This window comes from Astyanax mexicanus, chromosome 24 (genome assembly GCF_023375975.1).
Source record: "Astyanax mexicanus isolate ESR-SI-001 chromosome 24, AstMex3_surface, whole genome shotgun sequence".
Classification (NCBI taxonomy): domain Eukaryota; kingdom Metazoa; phylum Chordata; class Actinopteri; order Characiformes; family Acestrorhamphidae; genus Astyanax; species Astyanax mexicanus.
The window spans coordinates 10,604,243-10,620,596 of NC_064431.1; positions in this window are offsets into that span (position 1 = coordinate 10,604,243).

The window sequence follows — 16,354 nt, forward strand, 5'->3', positions numbered from 1 at the left end:
ATAATACAGGCTTATGGCCTACAAAATGGCTGTTGCTCTTTGGCCATATTAGAGGCAAAAAATATCTGATTTGGCTCAAAATTTGCAATCAAGATCACAATATCAGTCTATATATGTATGTCAATTTCTGTGTCGATAGGGTCAAAGGTTCCTGACTTATGTCCATTTAGGTTTGAAAAAAGCGATAATACAGGCTTGAGGCCTACAAAATCGCTGTAGTTTTCCAGCCGTTGTAGAGGGAAAACATGTCCGATTTGGCTGAAAATTTGCAATCAAGATCAGATTATCAGTCTATATATGTGTATAAATTTGTGTGTTGATAGGGTGAAAGGTTCCTGTCTTCTGTCCATTTAGGTTGGAAAATAGCGATAAATAGAATAAATTGAAAATAGTTATTTTTTCACTGTAGAGCCTACTGAAGACTTATTTGGCTCATACTTGGCACATGTGCTTCAAATTTCATTGTTAATTAGGAGCTTCAACAGTTTTGGCATGTTTTAAACTTTGACAGAGTTTTGGCCAAATAACTCTGAAAAGGCTTTCACGTACATGTTTGATCAAGGTTTATGGGCCTCAAATAGTTAAAATGTCAAGATTTTTTTGATAATTATTTACCTACAGGGTCTCAAGATTGCATCAAGACCAAAGTTATTTTGATTGATTAAGGACTTAAAGACAAGTTCGAAAAGAGCAATTTTTACTCTTTTGGCCACTGATGAAAATCTTTCCATTTTTGGTAAATACATGTAATTACAAAGTTGTAAAGGCTACAGCAAAGTATACAACTAAAAAATAATAACAAGCCTAGGCCACTTGTACCTTTAGATATAACTGATTTTCTGCTATAGCGCCCCCTTGAGGCCAATCAACGCCATATTTTAATGGATAATAGAAGGCCCTGAGATACATGTAGGGTATAAGTATCGTCCTGATTGGTCATTGTTTAGCATGTCAAAAGCTTGCTGGAATCTGATTGGCTAATAACGATCGCAAAAATTTGCATATCAAATTTTCCTTCTGTAAAACATTAGGACATAGGCCATAGATGATACATGCCAAAGGAGAGCTTCATAGCTTGTACGGTTCCTGAGAAACAGATTTTTAGCTTTGGCTCCGCCCCCTGGGGGCGTATGTCTACACAGATTGACGGGCTACCTCAGAATCATGTTGGCATCAACGGTCTAAAGTGGCATTAGTGTAGGTTTAAGCATTCAAAAGTTACAGCTGTTAGAGTAAATTTGGGTGTGCCACGGTAAGATTAATTTGCATATGGCGGCCATATTGTTTACAAATTTCACAATTTTTTTGATAATTATTGAGGTTGGGACTCTGCTGAGTTGTTTGACACCAAATATGACCGGATTGGTCAATGACCCTAGGACAAGTTCTCAAAAGTAGGTTTTGCATATTATGCTAAATAGCAAAAAATCTAAGTGGGCGGAGCTTAGTGGTTCTATTGACCTTTTTGATTTGCCATTAACCAAGGAATCATATAATGCAAGAATTTTTGCTCTAGCTATCAGGGCGTGGCAGTTACGAGGCCTAACGCGTTGACCTTCGCCATAGCGCCCCCTTGAGGCCGATCGGGCTCATCTTTTGAATCTGAGTAGCGGTGAGAAGTACTACCATATGACCAAGTCTCAGCCCTGTAGGCCTTACGGTTTCTTCTGCCCAATCACTTCTATGGCAGAAAAAGAATAAGAAATATAGCCGCAAGCGGCGATTTACGGGGTTCGAGCGTTACAGGCAAAGAGACCCCTGGAGGCCAGTTAGGCTTAAAACATGTTGCCGGTTGACCGGCATCGCCAAACTGGATGAGGATGACCAGCATGACCGTGAAGATTACCAGCATGACTAATCTGTATGACAAACTTGTTGACCATATTGACCAAGCTGGAAGACCATAATGACCAAACTGGATGACCAGCATGGCAAAGGTGGTTGGCCAGTATGACCAAGCTGGAAGACCACCATTACTATGAGGACAAAGCTGAATGACCAGCAGGACCATAATGACCAATGTGAATGGCCAGCATGACCAAGCTGGATGGCCAGCATGACCAAGCTGGATGGCCAGCATAACCAAGCTTGGTGACCAGCGTGACCATAAAGACCATAATGGCAATGCTAGATGAGTGGTGTGAGTAAACTAGTTGAAAAGCATTGATAAATTGAGCTGTAGTGTTCATCAGGTTTTATGTGGTGTCTTACTGCACTCTAGTGGGCATTTGGTGAAACAAATTCAGTTCTTAAATTGAAAAAACACAAGGCATAAAAAGGGCATATAAATAACCCGTATATAGTATATAAGTTTTGACCTGATTAACATTCCGCCTGTTAAAAGCTTGCTGGAATGTGATTGGCTAATAGTGACCACAAAAGTGTCCATATCAAATTTTCATTTGGTGTACCATTAGTGCATGGGCCATAGATGATAATTGGCTAGGATGACCTTGATAGTTTGTATGGTTCTAGAGAAACAGCTATCGAGCATTGGTCCCGCCCCCTGGGGGTGTATGTCTACTTAAACTGACAGGGTATCTGAGAATCATGTAATGATCAAAGGACTGAAGTGGTATTAGTGTCAGGTTAAGCATTCAAAAGTTATAAGTGTTAAAGACATTTTACTGCACCATGGTAGAACTCATTTGCATATGGCGGCCATATTGTTTATAAATGTAAAGATTTTTTAAATAATTATTGAGGAGTAAGCTCTGCTGAACTGTTTGACACCAAACATGTCATGATTGGTCAAGGATCCAAGGACAAGATCTCAAAAGTAGGTTTTGCATATTATGCAAATTTAAAAAAAATTAAGTGGGTGGAGCATAAACAAGAATGACCCAGGCGGCTGACCAGCATGAACAAGAAGGATAAATATGTTCAATTAAGCAAGACAAGCAAGATTGAATAAGTTCAGCAGAGCTTTATTTTAGAATAATTCACCTGTAGCTGTTTCACCAAATGACCACCAGAGCGCAGCAAGAGACCACATATAACCTGCTGGAAATCTATCACTCTATCAGAAAGACAGAACATTCCCTATCAGTGTGTTTCTATTTATTAAAAAGAGAAGAAAAGTCCGATTGGGCTCCAAATTGGTACTCATGATCAAGTGGTCTGTATATACATGTATGTAAATTTGTGTGTTGATAGGGTCAAAGGTTCCTGACTTCTGACCATTTAGGTTTGAAAAAAGTGATAATACAGGCTTATGGCCTACAAAATGGCTGTTGCTCTTTGGCCATATAAGAGGCAAAAAATATCTGATTTGGCTCAATCAAGATCACAATATCAGTCTATATATGTATGTCAATTTCTGTGTCGATATGGTCAAAGGTTCCTGACTTCTGTCCTTTTAGATTTGAAAAAAGCGATAATACAGGCTTGAGGCCTACAAAATCGCTGTAGTTTTCCAGCCGTTGTAGAGGGAAAACATGTCCGATTTGGCTGAAAATTTGCAATCAAGATCAGATTATCAGTCTATATATGTGTATAAATTTGTGTGTTGATAGGGTGAAAGGTTCCTGTCTTCTGTCCATTTAGGTTGGAAAATAGCGATAAATAGAATAAATTGAAAATAGTTATTTTTTCACTGTAGAGCCTACTGAAGACTTATTTGGCTCATACTTGGCAAATGTGCTTCAAATGTCATTGTTAATTAGTAGCTTCAACAGTTTTAGCATGTTTTAAACTTTGACAGAGTTTTGGCCAAATAACTCTGAAAAGACTTTCACGTACATGTTTGATCAAGGTTTATGGGCCTCAAATAGTTAAAATGTCAAGATTTTTTTGATAATTATTTACCTACAGGGTCTCAAGATTGCATCAAGACCAAAGTTATTTTGATTGATTAAGGACTTAAAGACAAGTTCGAAAAGAGCAATTTTTACTCTTTTGGCCACTGATGAAAATCTTTCCATTTTTGGTAAATACATGTAATTACAAAGTTGTAAAGGCTACAGCAAAGTATACAACTAAAAAAGAATAACAAGCCTAGGCCACTTGTACCTTTAGATATAACTGATTTTCTGCTATAGCGCCCCCTTGAGGCCAATCAAAGCCATATTTTAATGGATGATAGAAGGCCCTGAGATACATGTAGGGTATAAGTATCGTCCTGATTGGTCATTGTTTAGCATGTCAAAAGCTTGCTGGAAACTGATTGGCTAATAACGATCGCAAAAATTTGCATATCAAATTTTCCTTCTGTAAAACATTAGGACATAGGCCATAGATGATACATGCCAAAGGAGAGCTTCATAGCTTGTACGGTTCCTGAGAAACAGATTTTTAGCTTTGGCTCCGCCCCCTGGGGGCGTATGTCTACACAGATTGACGGGCTACCTCAGAATCATGTTGGCATCAACGTTCTAAAGTGGCATTAGTGTAGGTTTAAGCATTCAAAAGTTACAGCTGTTAGAGTAAATTTGGGTGTGCCACGGTAAGATTAATTTGCATATGGCGGCCATATTGTTTACAAATTTCACAATTTTTTTGATAATTATTGAGGTTGGGACTCTGCTGAGTTGTTTGACACCAAATATGACAGGATTGGTCAATGACCCTAGGACAAGTTCTCAAAAGTAGGTTTTGCATATTATGCTAAATAGCAAAAAATCTAAGTGGGCGGAGCTTAGTGGTTCTATTGACCTTTTTGATTTGCCATTAACCAAGGAATCATATAATGCAAGAATTTTTGCTCTAGCTATCAGGGCGTGGCAGTTACGAGGCCTAACGCGTTGACCTTCGCCATAGCGCCCCCTTGAGGCCGATCGGGCTCATCTTTTGAATCTGAGTAGCGGTGAGAAGTACTACCATATGACCAAGTCTCAGCCCTGTAGGCCTTACGGTTTCTTCTGCCCGATCACTTCTATGGCAGAAAAAGAATAAGAATAATAATCGGAACAATTACAATAGGGTTTCTAGCACTACGTGCTCGAACCCCTAATAATAAATATAGCCGCAAGCGGCGATTTACGGGGTTCGAGCGTTAAAGGCAAAGAGACCCCTGGAGGCCAGTTAGGCTTAAAACATGTTGCCGGTTGACCGGCATCGCCAAACTGGATGAGGATGACCAGCATGACCGTGAAGACCAAGCTAGATTACCAGCATGACTAATCTGGATGACAAACTTGTTGACCATATTGACCAAGCTGGAAGACCATAATGACCAAACTGGATGACCAGCATGGCAAAGGTGGTTGGCCAGTATGAACAAGCTGGAAGACCACCATTACTATGAGGACAAAGCTGAATGACCAGCAGGACCATAATGACCAATGTGAATGGCCAGCATGACCAAGCTGGATGGCCAGCATAACCAAGCTGGGTGACCAGCGTGACCATAAAGACCATAATGGCAATGCTAGATGAGTGGTGTGAGTAAACTAGTAGAAAAGCATTGATAAATTGAGCTGTAGTGTTCATCAGGTTTTGTGTGGTGTCTTACTGCACTCTAGTGGGCATTTGGTGAAACAAATTCAGTTCTTAAATTGAAAAAACACAAGGCATAAAAAGGGCATATAAATAACCCGTATATAGTATATAAGTTTTGACCTGATTAACATTCCGCCTGTTAAAAGCTTGCTGGAATGTGATTGGCTAATAGTGACCACAAAAGTGTCCATATCAAATTTTCATTTGGTGTACCATTAGTGCATGGGCCATAGATGATAATTGGCTAGGATGACCTTGATAGCTTGTATGGTTCTAGAGAAACAGCTATCGAGCATTGGCTCCGCCCCCTGGGGGGGTGTATGTCTACTTAAACTGACAGGGTATCTGAGAATCATGTAATGATCAAAGGACTGAAGTGGTATTAGTGTTAAGCATTCAAAAGTTATAAGTGTTAAAGACATTTTACTGCACCATGGTAGAACTCATTTGCATATGGCGGCCATATTGTTTATAAATGTAAAGATTTTTTTAATAATTATTGAGGAGTAAGCTCTGCTGAACTGTTTGACACCAAACATGTCATGATTGGTCAAGGATCCAAGGACAAGATCTCAAAAGTAGGTTTTGCATATTATGCAAATTTAAAAAAAAATTAAGTGGGTGGAGCATAAACAAGAATGACCCAGGCGGCTGACCAGCATGAACAAGAAGGATAAATATGTTCAATTAAGCAAGACAAGCAAGATTGAATAAGTTCAGCAGAGCTTTAATTTAGAATAATTCACCTGTAGCTGTTTCACCAAATGACCACCAGAGCGCAGCAAGAGACCACATATAACCTGCTGGAAATCTATCACTCTATCAGAAAGACAGAACATTCCCTATCAGTGTGTTTCTATTTATTAAAAAGAGAAGAAAAGTCCGATTGGGCTCCAAATTGGTACTCATGATCAAGTGGTCTGTATATACATGTATGTAAATTTGTGTGTTGATAGGGTCAAAGGTTCCTGACTTCTGACCATTTAGGTTTGAAAAAAGTGATAATACAGGCTTATGGCCTACAAAATGGCTGTTGCTCTTTGGCCATATTAGAGGCAAAAAATATCTGATTTGGCTCAAAATTTGCAATCAGGATCACAATATCAGTCTATATATGTATGTCAATTTCTGTGTCAATAGGGTCAAAGGTTCCTGACTTCTGTCCATTTAGATTGGAAAAAAGCGATAATACAGGCTTGAGGCCTACAAAATCGCTGTAGTTTTCCAGCCGTTGTAGAGGCAAAACATGTCCGATTTGGCTGAAAATTTGCAATCAAGATCAGATTATCAGTCTATATATGTGTATAAATTTGTGTGTCGATAGGGTGAAAGTTTCCTGTCTTCTGTCCATTTAGGTTGGAAAACAGCGATAAATAGAATAAATTGAAAATAGTTATTTTTTCACTGTAGAGCCTACTGAAGACTTATTTGGCTCATACTTGGCACATGTACTTCAAATGTCATTGTTAATTAGTAGCTTCAACAGTTTTGGCATGTTTTAAACTTTGACAGAGTTTTGGCCAAATAACTCTGAAAAGGCTTTCACGTACATGTTTGATCAAGGTTTATGGGCCTCAAATAGTTAAAATGTCAAGATTTTTTTGATAATTATTTACCTACAGGGTCTCAAGATTGCATCAAGACCAAATTTGTTTTGATTGATTAAGGACTTAAAGACAAGTTCGAAAAGAGCAATTTTTACTCTTTTGGCCACTGATGAAAATCTTTGCATTTTTGGTAAACATATGTAATTACAAAGTTGTAAAGGCTACAGCAAAGTATACAACTAAAAAGAATAACAAGCCTAGGCCACTTGTACCTTTAGATATAACTGTTTTTCTGCTATAGCGCCCCCTTGAGGCCAATCAACGCCATATTTTAATGGATGATAGAAGGCCCTGAGATACATGTAGGGTATAAGTATCGTCCTGATTGGTCATTGTTTAGCCTGTCAAAAGCTTGCTGGAATCTGATTGGCTAATAACGATCGCAAAAATTTGCATATCAAATTTTCCTTCTGTAAAACATTAGGACATAGGCCATAGATGATACATGCCAAAGGAGAGCTTCATAGCTTGTACGGTTCCTGAGAAACAGATTTTTAGCTTTGGCTCCGCCCCCTCGGGGCGTATGTCTACACAGATTGACGGGCTACCTCAGAATCATGTTGGCATCATAGGTCTAAAGTGGCATTAGTGTAGGTTTAAGCATTCAAAAGTTACAGCTGTTAGAGTAAATTTGGGTGTGCCACGGTAAGATTAATTTGCATATGGCGGCCATATTGTTTACAAATTTCCCAATTTTTTCGATAATTATTGAGGTTGGGACTCTGCTGAGTTGTTTGACACCAAACATGACAGGATTGGTCAATGACCCTAGGACAAGTTCTCAAAAGTAGGTTTTGCATATTATGCTAAATAGCAAAAAATCTAAGTGGGCGGAGCTTAGTGGTTCTATTGACCTTTTTGAATTTCCATTAACCAAGGAATCATATAATGCAAGAATTTTTGCTCTAGCTATCAGGGCGTGGGAGTTACGAGGCCAAACGCGTTGACCTTCGCCATAGCGCCCCCTTGAGGCCGATTGGGCTCATCTTTTGAATCTGAGTAGCGGTGAGAAGTACTACCATATGACCAAGTCTCAGCCCTGTAGGCCTTACGGTTTCTTCTGCCCAATCACTTCTATGGCAGAAAAAGAATAAGAACTATAATAATAATAATAATAATAATAATAATAATAATAATAATAATCAGAACAATTACAATAGGGTTTCTAGCACTACGTGCTCGAACCCCTAATAATAATAATCAGAACAATTACAATAGGGTTTCTAGCACTACGTGCTCGAACCCCTAATAAATATAGCCGCAAGCGGCGATTTACGGGGTTCGAGCGTTACAGACAAAGAGGCCCCTGGAGGCCAGTTAGGCTTAAAACATGTTGCTGGTTGACTGGCATCACCAAACTGGCTGACCAGCATGGCAAAGGTGTTTGGCCAGTATGACCAAGCTGGATGACCAGCATTGCTATGATGACAAAGCTGAATGACCAGCAGGACCATAATGACCAATGTGAATGACCAGAATGACCTAGCTGGATGGGCAACATAACCAAGCTAGGTGACCAGCGTGACCATAAAGACCATAATGAATATGCTAGATGAGTGGTGTGAGTAAACTAGCTGAAATGCATTGATAAATTGAGCTGTAGTGTTCATCAGGTTTTATGTGGTCTCTTGCTGCACTCTAGTGGGCATTCGGAGAGCCTAGCAGTGAGGCATGACAAGGGCACATATTAATAACCAATAATATCAATAATAGTACATAAGTTTTGACATGATTGACATTCAGCCTGTCAAAAGCTTGCTGGAATGTGATTGGCTAATAGTGACCACAAAAGTGTCCATATCAAATTTTCATTTGGTGTACCATTAGTGCATGGGCCATAGATGATAATTGGCAAGGACGACCTTGATAGCTTGTATGGTTCTAGAGAAACAGCTATCGAGCATTGGCTCTGCCCCCTGGGGGGGGGGTGTATGTCTACTTAAACTGACAGGGTATCTGAGAATCATGTAATGATCTAGGGACTGAAGTAGTATTAGTGTCAGGTTAAGCATTCAAAAGTTATAAGTGTTAAAGACATTTTACTGCACCATGGTAGAACTCATTTGCATATGGCGGCCATATTGTTTATAAATGTAAAGATTTTTTAAATAATTATTGAGGAGTAAGCTCTGCTGAACTGTTTGATACCAAACATGTCATGATTGGTCAAGGAGCCAAGGACAAGATCTCAAAAGTAAGTTTTGCATATTATGCAAATAAAAAAAAAATTAAGTGGGTGGAACATGAACAAGAATGACCCAGGCGGCTGACCAGCATGAACAAGAAGGATAAATATGTTCAATTAAGCAAGACAAGCAAGATTGAATAAGTTCAGCAGAGCTTTAATTTAGAATAATTCACCTGTAGCTGTTTCACCAAATGACCACCAGAGCGCAGCAAGAGACCACATATAACCTGCTGGAAATCTATCACTCTATAAGTAAGACAGAACATTCCCTATCAGTGTGTTTCTATTTATTACAAAGAGAGGAAAAGTCCGATTGGGCTCAAAATTGGTACTCATGATCAAGATGTCTGTATATATATGTGTGTAAATTTGTGTGTTGATAGGGTCAAAGGTTCCTGACTTCTGTCCATTTAGGCTTGAAAAAAGCGATAATACAGGCTTATGGCCTACAAAATGGCTGTTGCTCTTTGGCCATATTAGAGGCAAAAAATATCTGATTTGGCTCAAAATTCGCAATCAAGATCACAATATCAGTCTATATATGTATGTAAATTTCTGTGTTGATAGGGTCAAAGGTTCCTGACTTCTGTCCATTTAGGTTTGAAAAAAGCGATAATACAGGCTTGAGGCCTACAAAATCGCTGTAGTTTTCCAGCCGTTGTAGAGGGAAAACATGTCCGATGTGGCTGAAAATTTGCAATCAAGATCAGATTATCAGTCTATATATGTGTATAAATTTGTGTGTTGATAGGGTCAAAGGTTCCTGTCTTCTGTCCATTTAGGTTGGAAAATAGCGATAAATAGAATAAATTGAAAATAGTTAATTTGTCACTGTAGAGCCTACTGAAGACTTATTTGGCTCATACTTGGCAAATGTGCTTGAAATGTCATTGTTAATTAGTAGCTTCAACAGTTTTGACCTGTTTAAAACTTTGACAGAGTTTTGGCCAAATAACTATGAAAAGGCTTTCACGTACATGTTTCTTCAAGGTTTATGGGCCTCAAGTAGTTAAAATGTCAAGATTTTTTTGATAATTATTTACCTACAGGGTCTCAAGATTGCATCAAGACCAAATTTGTTTTGATTGATTAAGGACTTAAAGACAAGTTCGAAAAGAGCCATTTTTACTCTTTTGGCCACTGATGAAAATCTTTGCATTTTTGGTAAACACATGTAATTACAAAGTTGTAAAGGCTACAGCAAAGTATACAACTAAAAAAGAATAACAAGCCTAGGCCACTTGTATCTTTAGATATAACTGATTTTCTGCTATAGCGCCCCCTTGAGGCCAATCAACGCCATATTTTAATGGATGATAGAAGGCCCTGAGATACATGTAGGGTATAAGTATCGTCCTGATTGGTCATTGTTTAGCATGTCAAAAGCTTGCTGGAATCTGATTGGCTAATAACGATTGCAAAAATTTGCATATCACATTTTCCTTCTGTAAAACATTAGGACATAGGCCATAGATGATACATGTCAAAGGAGAGCTTCATAGCTTGTACGGTTCCTGAGAAACAGATTTTTAGCTTTGGCTCCGCCCCCTGGGGGCTTATGTCTACACAGATTGACGGGCTACCTCAGAATCATGTTGGCATCAAAGTTGTCAAGTGGCATTAGTGTAGGTTTAAGCATTCAAAAGTTAAAGCTGTTAGAGTAAATTTGGGTGTGCCACGGTAAGATTAATTTGCATATGGCGGCCATATTGTTTACAAATTTCACAATTTTTTCGATAATTATTGAGGATGGGACTCTGCTGAGTTGTTTGACACCAAATATGACAGGATTGGTCAATGACCCTAGGACAAGTTCTCAAAAGTAGGTTTTGCATATTATGCTAAATAGCAAAAAATCTAAGTGGGCGGAGCTTAGTGGTTCTATTGACCTTTTTGATTTGCCATTAACCAAGGAATCATATAATGCAAGAATTTTTACTTTAGCTATCAGGGCGTAGGAGTTACGGGGCCAAACGCGTTGACCTTCGCCATAGCGCCCCCTTGAGGCCGATCGGGCTCATCTTTTGAATCTGAGTAGCGGTGAGAAGTACTACCATATGACCAAGTCTCAGCCCTGTAGGCCTTACGGTTTCTTCTGCCCAATCACTTCTATGGCAGAAAAAGAATAAGAACTATAATAATAATCAGAACAATTACAATAGGGTTTCTAGCACTACGTGCTCGAACCCCTAATAATAAATATAGCCGCAAGCGGCGATTTACGGGGTTCGAGCGTCACAGGCAAAGAGGCCCCTGGAGGCCAGTTAGGCTTAAAACCTGTTGCTGGTTGACCGTCATCACCAAACTGGATAACCAAGCTGGGTAACCAGCGTGACCATAAAGACCAAAATGACAATGCTAGATGAGTGGTGTGAGTAAACTAGTTGAAAAGCATTGATAAATTGAGCTGTAGTGTTCATCAGGTTTTATGTGGTGTCTTGCTGCACTCTAGTGGGCATTTGGTGAAACAACTTCAGTTCTTAAATTCAAAAAACACAAGGCATAAAAAGGGCATATAAATAACCCATATATAGTGTATAAGTTTTGACCTGATAAACATTCTGCCTGTCAAAAGCTTGCTGGAATGTGATTGGCTAATAGTGACCACAAAAGTGTCCATATCAAATTTTCATTTGGTGTACCATTAGTGCATGGGCCATAGATGATAATTGGCAAGGATGACCTTGATAGCTTGTATGGTTGTAGAGAAACAGCTATCGAGCATTGGCCCCGCCCCCTGGGGGGGTGTATGTCTACTTAAACTCACAGGGTATCTGAGAATCATGTAATGATCAAAGGTCTGAAGTGGTATTAGTGTCAGGTTAAGCATTCAAAAGTTATAAGTGTTAAAGACATTTTACTGCACCATGGTAAAACTAATTTGCATATGGCGGCCATATTGTTTATAAATGTAAAGATTTTTTTTTATAATTATTGAGGAGTAAGCTCTGCTGAACTGTTTGACACCAAACATGTCATGATTGGTCAAGGAGGCAAAGACAAGATCTCAAAAGTAGGTTTTGCATATTATGCAAATTAAAAAAAAATTAAGTGGGTGGAGCATAAATAAGAATGACCCAGGTGGCTGACTAGCATGACCAAGAAGGATAAATATGTTCAATTAAGCAAGACAAAAATGATTAAATAAGTTCAGCAGAGCTTTAATTTAGAATAATTCAAATGTAGCTGTTTCACCAAATGACCACCAGAGCGCAGCAAGAGACCACATATAACCTGCTGGAAATCTATCACTCTATAAGTAAGACAGAACATTCCCTATCAGTGTGTTTCTATTTATTAAAAAGAGAAGAAAAGTCCGATTGGGCTCCAAATTGGTACTCATGATCAAGTGGTCTGCATATATATGTGTGTAAATTTGTGTGTTGATAGGGTCAAAGGTTCCTGACTTCTGTCCATTTAGGTTTGAAAAAAGCGATAATACAGGCTTATGGCCTACAAAATGGCTGTTGCTCTTTGGCCATATTAGAGGCAAAAAATATCTGATTTGGCTCAAAATTTGCAATCAAGATCACAATATCAGTCTATATATGTATGTAAATTTCTGTGTCGATAGGGTCAAAGGTTCCTGACTTCTGTCCATTTAGGTTTGAAAAAAGCGATAATACAAGCTTGAGGCCTACAAAATCGCTGTAGTTTTCCAGCCGTTGTAGAGGCAAAACATGTCCGATTTGGCTGAAAATTTGCAATCAAGATCAGATTATCAGTCTATATATGTGTATAAATTTGTGTTTTGATAGGGTGAAAGGTTCCTGTCTTCTGTCCATTTAGGTTGGAAAATAGCGATAAATAGAATAAATTGAAAATAGCTATTTTTTCACTGTAGAGCCTACTGAAGACTTATTTGGCTCATACTTGGCACATGTGCTTCAAATGTAATTGTTAATTAGTAGCTTCAACAGTTTTGGCATGTTTTAAACTTTGACAGAGTTTTGGCCAAATAACTCTGAAAAGGCTTTCACGTACATGTTTGATCAAGGTTTATGGGCCTCAAATAGTTAAAATGTCAAGATTTTTTGATAATTATTTACCTACAGGGTCTCAAGATTGCATCAAGACCAAATTTGTTTTGATTGATTAAGGACTTAAAGACAAGTTCGAAAAGAGCAATTTTTACTCTTTTGGCCACTGATGAAAATCTTTGCATTTTTGGTGAATACATGTAATTACAAAGTTGTAAAGGCTACAGCAAAGTATACAACTAAAAAAGAATAACAAGCCTAGGCCACTTGTACCTTTAGATATAACTGATTATCTGCTATAGCGCCCCCTTGAGGCCAATCAACGCCATATTTTAATGGATGATAGAAGGCCCTGAGATACATGTAGGATATACGTATCGTCCTGATTGGTCATTGTTTAGCATGTCAAAAGCTTGCTGGAATGTGATTGGCTAATACCGATCGCAAAAATTTGCATATCAAATTTTCCTTCTGTAAAACATTAGGACATAGGCCATAGATGATACATGCCAAAGGAGAGCTTCATAGCTTGTACGGTTCCTGAGAAACAGATTTTTAGCTTTGGTTCCGCCCCCTGGGGGCGTATGTCTACACAGATTGACAGGCTACCTCAGAATCACGTTGGCATCATAGGTCTAAAGTGGCATTAGTGTAGGTTTAAGCATTCAAAAGTTACAGCTGTTAGAGTAAATTTGGGTGTGCCACGGTAAGATTAATTTGCATATGGCGGCCATATTGTTTACAAATTTCACAATTTTTTTGATAATTATTGAGGTTGGGACTCTGCTGAGTTGTTTGACACCAAATATGACAGGATTGGTCAATGACCCTAGGACAAGTTCTCAAAAGTAGGTTTTGCATATTATGCTAAATAGCAAAAAATCTAAGTGGGCGGAGCTTAGTGGTTCTATTGACCTTTTTGATTTGCCATTAACCAAGGAATCATATAATGCAAGAATTTTTGCTCTAGCTATCAGGGCGTAGGAGTTACGAGGCCAAACGCGTTGACCTTCGCCATAGCGCCCCCTTGAGGCCGATCGGGCTCATCTTTTGAATCTGAGTAGCGGTGAGAAGTACTACCATATGACCAAGTCTCAGCCCTGTAGGCCTTACGGTTTCTTCTGCCCAATCACTTCTATGGCAGAAAAAGAATAAGAACTATAATAATAATAATAATAATAATAATAATCAGAACAATTACAATAGGGTTTCTAGCACTACGTGCTCGAACCCCTAATAATCAGAACAATTACAATAGGGTTTCTAGCACTACGTGCTCGAACCCCTAATAATAATAATAATAAATATAGCCGCAAGCGGCGATTTACGGGGTTCGAGCGTTACAGGCAAAGAGACCCCTGGAGGCCAGTTAGGCTTAAAACATGTTGCCGGTTGACCGGCATCGCCAAACTGGATGAGGATGACCAGCATGACCGTGAAGACCAAGCTAGATTACCAGCATGACTAATCTGGATGACAAACTTGTTGACCATATTGACCAAGCTGGAAGACCATAATGACCAAACTGGATGACCAGCATGGCAAAGGTGGTTGGCCAGTATGACCAAGCTGGAAGACCACCATTACTATGAGGACAAAGCTGAATGACCAGCAGGACCATAATGACCAATGTGAATGGCCAGCATGACCAAGCTGGATGGCCAGCATAACCAAGCTGGGTGACCAGCGTGACCATAAAGACCATAATGGCAATGCTAGATGAGTGGTGTGAGTAAACAAGTTGAAAAGCATTGATAAATTGAGCTGTAGTGTTCATCAGGTTTTATGTGGTGTCTTACTGCACTCTAGTGGGCATTTGGTGAAACAAATTCAGTTCTTAAATTGAAAAAAAACACAAGGCATAAAAACGGCATATAAATAACCCGTATATAGTATATAAGTTTTGACCTGATTAACATTCCGCCTGTTAAAAGCTTGCTGGAATGTGATTGGCTAATAGTGACCACAAAAGTGTCCATATCAAATTTTCATTTGGTGTACCATTAGTGCATGGGCCATAGATGATAATTGGCTAGGATGACCTTGATAGCTTGTATGGTTCTAGAGAAACAGCTATCGAGCATTGGCCCCGCCCCCTGGGGGGTGTATGTCTACTTGAACTGACAGGGTATCTGAGAATCATGTAATGATCAAAGGACTGAAGTGGTATTAGTGTCAGGTTAAGCATTCAAAAGTTATAAGTGTTAAAGACATTTTACTGCACCATGGTAGAACTCATTTGCATATGGCGGCCATATTGTTTATAAAAGTAAAGATTTTTTTAATAATTATTGAGGAGTAAGCTCTGCTGAACTGTTTGACACCAAACATGTCATGATTGGTCAAGGATCCAAGGACAAGATCTCAAAAGTAGGTTTTGCATATTATGCAAATTAAAAAAAAATTAAGTGGGTGGAGCATAAACAAGAATGACCCAGGCGGCTGACCAGCATGAACAAGAAGGATAAATATGTTCAATTAAGCAAGACAAGCAAGATTGAATAAGTTCAGCAGAGCTTTAATTTAGAATAATTCACCTGTAGCTGTTTCACCAAATGACCACCAGAGCGCAGCAAGAGACCACATATAACCTGCTGGAAATCTATCACTCTATAAGTAAGACAGAACATTCCCTATCAGTGTGTTTCTATTTATTAAAAAGAGAAGAAAAGTCCGATTGGGCTCCAAATTGGTACTCATGATCAAGTGGTCTGTATATACATGTATGTAAATTTGTGTGTTGATAGGGTCAAAGGTTCCTGACTTCTGTCCATTTAGGTTTGAAAAAAGTGATAATACAGGCTTATGGCCTACAAAATGGCTGTTGCTCTTTGGCCATATTAGAGGCAAAAAATATCTGATTTGGCTCAGAATTTGCAATCAAGATCACAATATCAGTCTATATATGTATGTAAATTTCTGTGTCGATAGGGTCAAAGGTTCCTGACTTCTGTCCATTTAGGTTTGAAAAAAGCGATAATACAGGCACGAGGCCTATAAAATCGCTGTAGTTTTCCAGCCGTTGTATAGGGAAAACATGTCCGATTTGGCTGAAAATTTGCAATCAAGATCAGATTATCAGTCTATATATGTGTATAAATTTGTGTGTTGATAGGGTGAAAGGTTCCTGTCTTCTGTCC